Below are 12,596 nucleotides of genomic sequence, written 5' to 3'. Positions count from 1 at the left end.
AGCCCCCCAAATGCCCCCAGACCTCCCACAAATTGACCCCCCGTCAAGTTATTCCCCCCCCCCCAGCGCCTGCCTCCACCTGGCCGAGATGCAGCGTCGGGTGCGGGAGGCGCTGGCGGAGCGCGAGCGGCTGCTTCGGGCACGGGTAGGACGGCGGGGGGGAAAAAATGGGGGGGGGCACCAACGAGGGGGGGTCCATGGGGCTTGGGGGGACCCGAAGGGTGGGGGGGAACCAAAATGAGGGGGGAACCAAGTGTGCGGGGTGCGTTTGCCGGGGGGACGCATTTGCAGGGAACGGGGGGCGGGGAACCAAAATGAGGGGGGAACCAAGTGTGTGGGGTGCGGTTTCCGGGGGGACAAATTTGCAGGGCGCACCGGGAGGTGGTGTACCAAAATGAGGGGGGAACCAAGTGTGCGGGGTGCGGTTTCCGGGGGGACACGTTTGGGGGACGCACCGTGGGGGAACCAAAATGAGGGTGAACCAAGAGTGCGGGGTGCGGTTGCCGGGGGGAAGCATTTGCGGTGCGCACCCGGGGGGGTCCATGGGGCTTGGGGGAAAAACAAGGGGGGGGGGGGAACCAAAATGAGGGGGGAACCAAGTGGGGTTTTGGTTTAGCGTTAGGGTTCGTTAGGGTTAGGGCTAGGGTTATCGTTAGGGGGTTAGGGGTAGTGTTAGGGGGGTAGGGTTAGGGTTAGGGGTTAGGGTTAGGGGTAGTGTTAGGGTTTGGGGTTAGGGTTTGGGTTAGGGTTAGGGTTATGGTCAGGGCGTTAGGTTTAGGGTTAGGGTTAGGGTTAGCGTTAGGGTTAGGGATAGGGTTAGGCTTAGGGTTCTTTAGGGTTAGGCTTAGGGCTTAGGGTTATGGTTAGGGGGTTAGGGTTCGGGTTCGGGGTTAGGGTTCGGTTTAGGGTTAGGGTTTTCGGTTAGGGTTAGGGTTTGTTAGGGTTAGGGGGTTAGGGTTAGGGTTAGGGGGTTAGGTTTATGGTTAGGGGTTAGGGTTAGGGGTAGGGTTAGGGTTAGGGTCAGGGTCAGAGTCAGAGTCTGGGTAAGCGTAGTGAGATCCTCTCCTGAGCCTATGTTATTTTCCAAGGATTGATTCACGGTTTTAAGGTTTCAGGGGTAGGGCACTACGGTTGGGTTTCAGGGTAAGTATTCTCAGGGTTTATGTTTAGGATTTTAAGTTGTTTAGGTTTGGATTTTTAACGGTTAGTATTTTAGGGATTTGGGGGTTAAGGTTTTAAGTTTTTCAGTTTTAGTGTGTTAGGGTTTTAGAGTTTATGGGTTGTAGTGTTGAAAGGTTTTTTAGGGTTAGGGTCTTAGGGTTTTCTTTTTGGTCAATTATTTAGGGTTAGGGTTTTTAAATTTTATTTTTATTTATTTATTTATTTATTTTTTTTTTCAGGTTAGCTTCTCCAGGGTTAGGGTTTTGAGTGTCCTAATTTTTTGGGTTAGGGTTTGGAGCATCTTAATTTTTTGCGTTAGGGTTTTGAGCGTCTTAATATTTTGTGTTAGTGCTTTGAGCGTCTTATTTTTTTGGATTAGTGTTTGGAGCGTTTTTGGGTTTAGGTTTTTGGGTTTTTAGGTTTTAGTTTTTGGGTTTAGGTTTTGAGAGTCCTATTTTTTGGGCTTGGGATTTGAACGTCTTAATTTTGTGGGCTTGGGATTTGAACGTCTTAATTTATTGGGTTAGGAGTTTTAGGCATAGGTCTTCAGGTGTTTAGTGTGGTAAATATTTTGGGTTATGTCTGTAGGGGTTTCGAGGATTTTTAGGGTTAGGGCTTGAGGCTTTTTTGTAAAGGCGGTAAGGGCTAGGGTTACAGTGCGTGCTGGTAAATGTAATTCTCGAAAACTCGGCCCGTGATTGGCTGTGCCGGCTGTCCAAGGAATGCTGGTAAATATAGATTTCTGGCACCAGGCTTCCGGGAGGCCATGTTGGGTGCCCAGAGCATGCCTGGAAATGCACGGTTAGGGTTAGGGTTAGGGTTAGGGTTAGGGCACATTTTAGCGCGACGCCGCCCGGACACATTTTAGCGCGGCGCCGCCCGGACACATTTAAGCGCGGCGCCGCCCGGGCACATTTAAGTGCGGCGCCGCCCGGGCACATTTAAGCGCGCCGCCGCCCGGACACATTGTACTTGTGGGGCTGGGAGGTTGTGGGGAACATCTGGAGAAGGTGCCTGTAGGGTTTGGGGGAGCACCTACAGGGTTTGGGGTGGGATCTGTGGGGCTGGGGGGGGTCTCTATGGGGCCGGGGGGGTTTTGGGAGGGTTGTGACCCTATGGGGTGGCCCCCCCCCAGAGCCCCAACCCGCGGCTGACCTAGCATTTTAGCGTGGCCGCCGTCCACCGGCAGCTTCATGCCCGTCTTCCGCTCCCAGTGGCCCGCGGGGCGCCCGGTGGCCCTACAGGCGTCACCAGCGGCCACCTTGGGGTCAACGGCGGCGGTTTTGGGGTCAACGGCAGCGGTTTTGGGGTTTCGGTCTGGGGGGTTCTGACATGCCCCCCCCGCACCCCCGCAGGCATCCTGGCCCTGCAGCTGCCCCCGGGGAGGCTCGACGCCGAGTCCTACAGGTGAGAACCAGTCCCCTCTGCCCCATAAATGCGCCCCCAGCCCCCCAAATGCCCCCAGACCCCCTCCAAATTGACCCCCCCCAAGTTATTCCCCCCCCCCCAGCGCCTGCCTCCACCTGGCCGAGATGCAGCGTCGGGTGCGGGAGGCGCTGGCGGAGCGCGAGCGGCTGCTTCGGGCACGGGTAGGACGGCGGGGGGGAAAAAATGGGGGGGGGCACCAACGAGGGGGGGTCCATGGGGCTTGGGGGGACCCGAAGGGTGGGGGGGAACCAAAATGAGGGGGGAACCAAGTGTGCGGGGTGCGTTTGCCGGGGGGACGCATTTGCAGGGAACGGGGGGCGGGGAACCAAAATGAGGGGGGAACCAAGTGTGTGGGGTGCGGTTTCCGGGGGGACAAATTTGCAGGGCGCACCGGGAGGTGGTGTACCAAAATGAGGGGGGAACCAAGAGTGCGGGGTGCGGTTGCCGGGGGGATGCATTTGTGGGGATCACCGGGGGGTGTCCATGGGGCTTGGGGGGAAAACAAGGAGGGGTGGGGGGAACCAAAATGAGGGGGGAACCAAGTGGGGTTTTGGTTTAGGGTTAGGGTTCGTTAGGGTTAGGGCGAGGGTTATCGTTAGGGGGTTAGGGGTACTGTTAGGGGGGTAGGGTTAGGGTTAGGGGTTAGGGTTAGGGGTAGTGTTAGGGTTTGGGGTTAGGGTTTGGGTTAGGGTTAGGGTTATGGTCAGGGCGTTAGGTTTAGGGTTAGGGTTAAGGTTAGCGTTAGGGTTAGGGATAGGGTTAGGCTTAGGGTTCTTTAGGGTTAGGCTTAGGGCTTAGGGTTATGGTTAGGGGGTTAGGGTTCGTGTTCGGGGTTAGGGTTAGGTTTAGGGTTAGGGTTAGGCGGGTTAGGGTTAGGGTTAGGTTTCGGGTTAGGGTTCGGTTTAGGGTTAGGGTTTTCGGTTAGGGTTAGGGTTTGTTAGGGTTAGGGGGTTAGGGTTAGGGTTAGGGTTAGGGGGTTAGGTTTATTGTTAGGGGTTAGGGTTAGGGGTAGGGTTAGGGTTAGGGTTAGGGTCAGAGTCAGAGTCTGGGTAAGCGTAGTGAGATCCTCTCCTGAGCCTATGTTATTTTCCAAGGATTGATTCACGGTTTTAAGGTTTCAGGGGTAGGGCACTACGGTTGGGTTTCAGGGTAAGTATTCTCAGGGTTTATGTTTAGGATTTTAAGTTGTTTAGGTTTGGATTTTTAACGGTTAGTATTTTAGGGATTTGGGGGTTAAGGTTTTAAGTTTTTCAGTTTTAGTGTGTTAGGGTTTTAGAGTTTATGGGTTGTAGTGTTGAAAGGTTTTTTAGGGTTAGGGTCTTAGGATTTTCTTTTTGGTCAATTATTTAGGGTTAGGGTTTTTAAATTTTATTTTTATTTATTTATGTATTTATTTATTTTTTCAGGTTAGGTTCTCCAGGGTTAGGGTTTTGAGTGTCCGAATTTTTTGGGTTACGGTTTGCAGCATCTTAATTTTTTGCGTTAGGGTTTTGAGCGTCTTAATATTTTCTGTTAGTGCTTTGAGCGTCTTATTTTTTTGGATTAGTGTTTGGAGCGTTTTTGGGTTTAGGTTTTGAGAGTCCTATTTTTTGGGCTTGGGATTTGAACGTCTTAATTTTGTGGGCTTGGGATTTGAACGTCTTAATTTATTGGGTTAGGAGTTTTAGGCATAGGTCTTCAGGTGTTTAGTGTGGTAAATATTTTGGGTTATGTCTGTAGGGGTTTCGAGGATTTTTAGGGTTAGGGCTAGAGGCTTTTTTGTAAAGGCGGTAAGGGCTAGGGTTACAGTGCGTGCTGGTAAATGTAATTCTCGAAAACTCGGCCCGTGATTGGCTGTGCCGGCTGTCCAAGGAATGCTGGTAAATATAGTTTTCCGGCACCAGGCTTCCAGGAGGCCATGTTGGGTGCCCAGAGCATGCCTGGAAACGCAGGGTTAGGGTTAGGGTTAGGGTTAGGGCACATTTTAGCGCGACGCCGCCCAGACACATTTTAGCGGGGCGCCGCCCGGACACATTTAAGCGCGGCACCGCCAGGGCACATTTAAGTGCGGTGCCGCCTGGGCACATTTAAGCGCGGCGCCGCCCGGACACATTGTACTTGTGGGGCTGGGAGGTTGTGGGGAACATCTGGAGAAGGTGCCTGTAGGGTTTGGGGGAGCACCTACAGGGTTTGGGGTGGGATCTGTGGGGCTGGGGGGGGTCTCTATGGGGCCGAGGGGGTTTTGGGGGGGTTGTGACCCTATGGGGTGCCCCCCCCCAGAGCCCCAACCCGCGGCTGACCTAGCATTTTAGCGTGGCCGCCGTCCACCGGCAGCTTCATGCCCGTCTTCCGCTCCCAGTGGCCCGCGGGGCGCCCGGTGGCCCTACCGGTGTCACCAGCGGCCACCTTGGGGTCAACGGCGGCGGTTTTGGGGTCAACGGCAGCGGTTTTGGGGTTTCGGTCTGGGGGGTTCTGACATGCCCCCCCCGCACCCCCGCAGGCATCCTGGCCCTGCAGCTGCCCCCGGGGGGGCTCGACGCCGAGTCCTACAGGTGAGAACCAGTCCCCTCTGCCCCCTAAATGTGCCCCCAGCCCCCCAAATGCCCCCAGACCTCCCACAAATTGACCCCCCGTCAAGTTATTCCCCCCCCCCCAGCGCCTGCCTCCACCTGGCCGAGATGCAGCGTCGGGTGCGGGAGGCGCTGGCGGAGCGCGAGCGGCTGCTTCGGGCACGGGTAGGACGGCGGGGGGGAAAAAATGGGGGGGGGCACCAACGAGGGGGGGTCCATGGGGCTTGGGGGGACCCGAAGGGTGGGGGGGAACCAAAATGAGGGGGGAACCAAGTGTGCGGGGTGCGTTTGCCGGGGGGACGCATTTGCAGGGAACGGGGGGCGGGGAACCAAAATGAGGGGGGAACCAAGTGTGTGGGGTGCGGTTTCCGGGGGGACAAATTTGCAGGGCGCACCGGGAGGTGGTGTACCAAAATGAGGGGGGAACCAAGTGTGCGGGGTGCGGTTTCCGGGGGGACACGTTTGGGGGACGCACCGTGGGGGAACCAAAATGAGGGTGAACCAAGAGTGCGGGGTGCGGTTGCCGGGGGGAAGCATTTGCGGTGCGCACCCGGGGGGGTCCATGGGGCTTGGGGGAAAAACAAGGGGGGGGGGGGAACCAAAATGAGGGGGGAACCAAGTGGGGTTTTGGTTTAGCGTTAGGGTTCGTTAGGGTTAGGGCTAGGGTTATCGTTAGGGGGTTAGGGGTAGTGTTAGGGGGGTAGGGTTAGGGTTAGGGGTTAGGGTTAGGGGTAGTGTTAGGGTTTGGGGTTAGGGTTTGGGTTAGGGTTAGGGTTATGGTCAGGGCGTTAGGTTTAGGGTTAGGGTTAGGGTTAGCGTTAGGGTTAGGGATAGGGTTAGGCTTAGGGTTCATTAGGGTTAGGCTTAGGGCTTAGGGTTATGGTTAGGGGGTTAGGGTTCGTGTTCGGGGTTAGGGTTCGGTTTAGGGTTAGGGTTTTCGGTTAGGGTTAGGGTTTGTTAGGGTTAGGGGGTTAGGGTTAGGGTTAGGGGGTTAGGTTTATGGTTAGGGGTTAGGGTTAGGGGTAGGGTTAGGGTTAGGGTCAGGGTCAGAGTCAGAGTCTGGGTAAGCGTAGTGAGATCCTCTCCTGAGCCTATGTTATTTTCCAAGGATTGATTCACGGTTTTAAGGTTTCAGGGGTAGGGCACTACGGTTGGGTTTCAGGGTAAGTATTCTCAGGGTTTATGTTTAGGATTTTAAGTTGTTTAGGTTTGGATTTTTAACGGTTAGTATTTTAGGGATTTGGGGGTTAAGGTTTTAAGTTTTTCAGTTTTAGTGTGTTAGGGTTTTAGAGTTTATGGGTTGTAGTGTTGAAAGGTTTTTTAGGGTTAGGGTCTTAGGGTTTTCTTTTTGGTCAATTATTTAGGGTTAGGGTTTTTAAATTTTATTTTTATTTATTTATTTATTTTATTTTTTTTTCAGGTTAGCTTCTCCAGGGTTAGGGTTTTGAGTGTCCTAATTTTTTGGGTTAGGGTTTGGAGCATCTTAATTTTTTGCGTTAGGGTTTTGAGCGTCTTAATATTTTGTGTTAGTGCTTTGAGCGTCTTATTTTTTTGGATTAGTGTTTGGAGCGTTTTTGGGTTTAGGTTTTTGGGTTTTTAGGTTTTAGTTTTTGGGTTTAGGTTTTGAGAGTCCTATTTTTTGGGCTTGGGATTTGAACGTCTTAATTTTGTGGGCTTGGGATTTGAACGTCTTAATTTATTGGGTTAGGAGTTTTAGGCATAGGTCTTCAGGTGTTTAGTGTGGTAAATATTTTGGGTTATGTCTGTAGGGGTTTCGAGGATTTTTAGGGTTAGGGCTTGAGGCTTTTTTGTAAAGGCGGTAAGGGCTAGGGTTACAGTGCGTGCTGGTAAATGTAATTCTCGAAAACTCGGCCCGTGATTGGCTGTGCCGGCTGTCCAAGGAATGCTGGTAAATATAGATTTCTGGCACCAGGCTTCCGGGAGCCCATGTTGGGTGCCCAGAGCATGCCTGGAAATGCACGGTTAGGGTTAGGGTTAGGGTTAGGGTTAGGGCACATTTTAGCGCGACGCCGCCCGGACACCTTTTAGCGCGGCGCCGCCCGGACACATTTAAGCGCGGCGCCGCCCGGGCACATTTAAGTGCGGCGCCGCCCGGGCACATTTAAGCGCGCCGCCGCCCGGACACATTGTACTTGTGGGGCTGGGAGGTTGTGGGGAACATCTGGAGAAGGTGCCTGTAGGGTTTGGGGGAGCACCTACAGGGTTTGGGGTGGGATCTGTGGGGCTGGGGGGGGTCTCTATGGGGCCGGGGGGGTTTTGGGAGGGTTGTGACCCTATGGGGTGCCCCCCCCCAGAGCCCCAACCCGCGGCTGACCTAGCATTTTAGCGTGGCCGCCGTCCACCGGCAGCTTCATGCCCGTCTTCCGCTCCCAGTGGCCCGCGGGGCGCCCGGTGGCCCTACCGGCGTCACCAGCGGCCACCTTGGGGTCAACGGCGGCGGTTTTGGGGTCAACGGCAGCGGTTTTGGGGTTTCGGTCTGGGGGGTTCTGACATGCCCCCCCCGCACCCCCGCAGGCATCCTGGCCCTGCAGCTGCCCCCGGGGAGGCTCGACGCCGAGTCCTACAGGTGAGAACCAGTCCCCTCTGCCCCATAAATGCGCCCCCAGCCCCCCAAATGCCCCCAGACCCCCTCCAAATTGACCCCCCCCAAGTTATTCCCCCCCCCCCAGCGCCTGCCTCCACCTGGCCGAGATGCAGCGTCGGGTGCGGGAGGCGCTGGCGGAGCGCGAGCGGCTGCTGCGGGCACGGGTAGGACGGCGGGGGGGAAAAAATGGGGGGGGGCACCAAAGGGGGGGGGTCCATGGGGCTTGGAGGGACCCCAAGGGTGGGGGGGAACCAAAATGAGGGGGGAACCAAGTGTGCGGGGTGCGGTTGCCGGGGGAAACATTTGCGGGGCGCACCGGGGGGAACCAAAATGAGGGGGGAACCAAGTGTGCGGGGTGCGGTTGCCGGGGGGAAGCATTTGCGGGGCGCACCGGGGGGAACCAAAATGAGGGGGGAACCAAGTGTGCGGGGTGCGGTTGCCGGGGGGACGCATTTGTGGGGCGCACCGGGGGGTGGGGTACCAAAATGAGGGGGGAACCAAGTGTGCGGGGTGCGGTTGCCGGGGGGACGCATTTGCGGGGAACAGGGGGCGGGGAACCAAAATGAGGGGGGAACCAAGTGTGCGGGGTGCGGTTTCCGGGGGGACACATTTGGGGGACGCACCGTGGGGTGGATCCAAAATGAGGGGGGATCCAAGAGTGCGGGGTGCGGTTGCCGGGGGGATGCATTTGCGGGGATCACCGGGGGGTGTCCATGGGGCTTGGGGGGAAAACAAGGAGGGGTGGGGGGAACCAAAATGAGGGGGGAACCAAGTGGGGTTTTGGTTTAGGGTTAGGGTTCGTTAGGGTTAGGGCGAGGGTTATCGTTAGGGGGTTAGGGGTACTGTTAGGGGGGTAGGGTTAGGGTTAGGGGTTAGGGTTAGGGGTAGTGTTAGGGTTTGGGGTTAGGGTTTGGGTTAGGGTTAGGGTTATGGTCAGGGCGTTAGGTTTAGGGTTAGGGTTAAGGTTAGCGTTAGGGTTAGGGATAGGGTTAGGCTTAGGGTTCTTTAGGGTTAGGCTTAGGGCTTAGGGTTATGGTTAGGGGGTTAGGGTTCGTGTTCGGGGTTAGGGTTAGGTTTAGGGTTAGGGTTAGGCGGGTTAGGGTTAGGGTTAGGTTTCGGGTTAGGGTTCGGTTTAGGGTTAGGGTTTTCGGTTAGGGTTAGGGTTTGTTAGGGTTAGGGGGTTAGGGTTAGGGTTAGGGTTAGGGGGTTAGGTTTATTGTTAGGGGTTAGGGTTAGGGGTAGGGTTAGGGTTAGGGTTAGGGTCAGAGTCAGAGTCTGGGTAAGCGTAGTGAGATCCTCTCCTGAGCCTATGTTATTTTCCAAGGATTGATTCACGGTTTTAAGGTTTCAGGGGTAGGGCACTACGGTTGGGTTTCAGGGTAAGTATTCTCAGGGTTTATGTTTAGGATTTTAAGTTGTTTAGGTTTGGATTTTTAACGGTTAGTATTTTAGGGATTTGGGGGTTAAGGTTTTAAGTTTTTCAGTTTTAGTGTGTTAGGGTTTTAGAGTTTATGGGTTGTAGTGTTGAAAGGTTTTTTAGGGTTAGGGTCTTAGGATTTTCTTTTTGGTCAATTATTTAGGGTTAGGGTTTTTAAATTTTATTTTTATTTATTTATGTATTTATTTATTTTTTCAGGTTAGGTTCTCCAGGGTTAGGGTTTTGAGTGTCCGAATTTTTTGGGTTAGGGTTTGCAGCATCTTAATTTTTTGCGTTAGGGTTTTGAGCGTCTTAATATTTTCTGTTAGTGCTTTGAGCGTCTTATTTTTTTGGATTAGTGTTTGGAGCGTTTTTGGGTTTAGGTTTTGAGAGTCCTATTTTTTGGGCTTGGGATTTGAACGTCTTAATTTTGTGGGCTTGGGATTTGAACGTCTTAATTTATTGGGTTAGGAGTTTTAGGCATAGGTCTTCAGGTGTTTAGTGTGGTAAATATTTTGGGTTATGTCTGTAGGGGTTTCGAGGATTTTTAGGGTTAGGGCTTGAGGCTTTTTTGTAAAGGCGGTAAGGGCTAGGGTTACAGTGCGTGCTGGTAAATGTAATTCTCGAAAACTCGGCCCGTGATTGGCTGTGCCGGCTGTCCAAGGAATGCTGGTAAATATAGATTTCTGGCACCAGGCTTCCGGGAGGCCATGTTGGGTGCCCAGAGCATGCCTGGAAATGCACGGTTAGGGTTAGGGTTAGGGTTAGGGCACATTTTAGCGCGACGCCGCCCGGACACCTTTTAGCGCGGCGCCGCCCGGACACATTTAAGCGCGGCGCCGCCCGGGCACATTTAAGTGCGGCGCCGCCCGGGCACATTTAAGCGCGCCGCCGCCCGGACACATTGTACTTGTGGGGCTGGGAGGTTGTGGGGAACATCTGGAGAAGGTGCCTGTAGGGTTTGGGGGAGCACCTACAGGGTTTGGGGTGGGATCTGTGGGGCTGGGGGGGGTCTCTATGGGGCCGGGGGGGTTTTGGGAGGGTTGTGACCCTATGGGGTGCCCCCCCCCAGAGCCCCAACCCGCGGCTGACCTAGCATTTTAGCGTGGCCGCCGTCCACCGGCAGCTTCATGCCCGTCTTCCGCTCCCAGTGGCCCGCGGGGCGCCCGGTGGCCCTACCGGCGTCACCAGCGGCCACCTTGGGGTCAACGGCGGCGGTTTTGGGGTCAACGGCAGCGGTTTTGGGGTTTCGGTCTGGGGGGTTCTGACATGCCCCCCCCGCACCCCCGCAGGCATCCTGGCCCTGCAGCTGCCCCCGGGGAGGCTCGACGCCGAGTCCTACAGGTGAGAACCAGTCCCCTCTGCCCCATAAATGCGCCCCCAGCCCCCCAAATGCCCCCAGACCCCCTCCAAATTGACCCCCCCCAAGTTATTCCCCCCCCCCCAGCGCCTGCCTCCACCTGGCCGAGATGCAGCGTCGGGTGCGGGAGGCGCTGGCGGAGCGCGAGCGGCTGCTGCGGGCACGGGTAGGACGGCGGGGGGGAAAAAATGGGGGGGGGGCACCAAAGGGGGGGGGTCCATGGGGCTTGGAGGGACCCCAAGGGTGGGGGGGAACCAAAATGAGGTGGGAACCAAGTGTGCGGGGTGCGGTTGCCGGGGGAAACATTTGCGGGGCGCACCGGGGGGAACCAAAATGAGGGGGGAACCAAGTGTGCGGGGTGCGGTTGCCGGGGGGAAGCATTTGCGGGGCGCACCGGGGGGAACCAAAATGAGGGGGGAACCAAGTGTGCGGGGTGCGGTTGCCGGGGGGACGCATTTGCGGGGAACAGGGGGCGGGGAACCAAAATGAGGGGGGAACCAAGTGTGCGGGGTGCGGTTTCCGGGGGGACACATTTGGGGGACGCACCGTGGGGGGGAACCAAAATGAGGGGGGAACCAAGAGTGCGGGGTGCGGTTGCCGGGGGATGCATTTGTGGGGATCACCGGGGGGTGTCCATGGGGCTTGGTGGGGGGAAAACAAGGAGGGGTGGGGGGAACCAAAATGAGGGGGAACCAAGTGGGGTTTTGGTTTAGGGTTAGGGTTCGTTAGGGTTAGGGCGAGGGTTATCGTTAGGGGGTTAGGGGTACTGTTAGGGGGGTAGGGTTAGGGTTAGGGGTTAGGGTTAGGGTAGTGTTAGGGTTTGGGGTTAGGGTTTGGGTTAGGGTTAGGGTTATGGTCAGGGCGTTAGGTTTAGGGTTAGGGTTAAGGTTAGCGTTAGGGTTAGGGATAGGGTTAGGCTTAGGGTTCTTTAGGGTTAGGCTTAGGGCTTAGGGTTATGGTTAGGGGTTAGGGTTCGTGTTCGGGGTTAGGGTTAGGTTTAGGGTTAGGGTTAGGCGGGTTAGGGTTAGGGTTAGGTTTCGGGTTAGGTTCGGTTTAGGGTTAGGGTTTTCGGTTAGGGTTAGGGTTTGTTAGGGTTAGGGGGTTAGGGTTAGGGTTAGGGTTAGGGGGTTAGGTTTATTGTTAGGGGTTAGGGTTAGGGGTAGGGTTAGGGTTAGGGTTAGGGTCAGAGTCAGAGTCTGGGTAAGCGTAGTGAGATCCTCTCCTGAGCCTATGTTATTTTCCAAGGATTGATTCACGGTTTTAAGGTTTCAGGGGTAGGCACTACGGTTGGGTTTCAGGGTAAGTATTCTCAGGGTTTATGTTTAGGATTTTAAGTTGTTTAGGTTTGGATTTTTAACGGTTAGTATTTTAGGGATTTGGGGTTAAGGTTTTTAGTTTTTCAGTTTTAGTGTGTTAGGGTTTTAGAGTTTATGGGTTGTAGTGTTGAAAGGTTTTTTAGGGTTAGGGTCTTAGGATTTTCTTTTTGGTCAATTATTTAGGGTTAGGGTTTTTAAATTTTATTTTTATTTATTTATGTATTTATTTATTTTTTCAGGTTAGGTTCTCCAGGTTAGGGTTTTGAGTGTCCGAATTTTTTGGGTTAGGGTTTGCAGCATCTTAATTTTTTGCGTTAGGTTTTGAGCGTCTTAATATTTTCTGTTAGTGCTTTGAGCGTCTTATTTTTTTGGATTAGTGTTTGGAGCGTTTTTGGGTTTAGGTTTTGAGAGTCCTATTTTTTGGGCTTGGGATTTGAACGTCTTAATTTTGTGGGCTTGGGATTTGAACGTCTTAATTTATTGGGTTAGGAGTTTTAGGCATAGGTCTTCAGGTGTTTAGTGTGGTAAATATTTTGGGTTATGTCTGTAGGGGTTTCGAGGATTTTAGGGTTAGGGCTTGAGGCTTTTTTGTAAAGGCGGTAAGGCTAGGGTTACAGTGCGTGCTGGTAAATGTAATTCTCGAAAACTCGGCCCGTGATTGGCTGTGCCGGCTGTCCAAGGAATGCTGGTAAATATAGATTTCTGGCACCAGGCTTCCGGGAGGCCATGTTGGGTGCCCAGAGCATGCCTGGAAATGCAC

At 54.3% G+C, this 12,596-nt stretch overlaps 1 long non-coding RNA gene across 1 annotated transcript; it reads left to right on the top strand.

Moving 5' to 3' along the window:
* The first annotated feature begins 7,653 nt into the window (after nt 1-7,653).
* LOC137849198 (uncharacterized) lies at nt 7,654-10,504 on the top strand. Its single transcript, XR_011091755.1, has 3 exons — nt 7,654-7,725; nt 7,829-7,907; nt 10,453-10,504. It is a non-coding gene; the product is annotated as an uncharacterized lncRNA (long non-coding RNA).
* The last annotated feature ends 2,092 nt before the right edge of the window (nt 10,505-12,596 follow it).

The sequence above is a fragment of the Anas acuta genome, unplaced genomic scaffold (assembly GCF_963932015.1).
Source record: "Anas acuta unplaced genomic scaffold, bAnaAcu1.1 SCAFFOLD_204, whole genome shotgun sequence".
NCBI lineage: Eukaryota > Metazoa > Chordata > Aves > Anseriformes > Anatidae > Anas > Anas acuta.
Note: the sequence above shows the minus strand (reverse complement) of the source record. Positions and strands in the feature narration are given on the sequence as shown.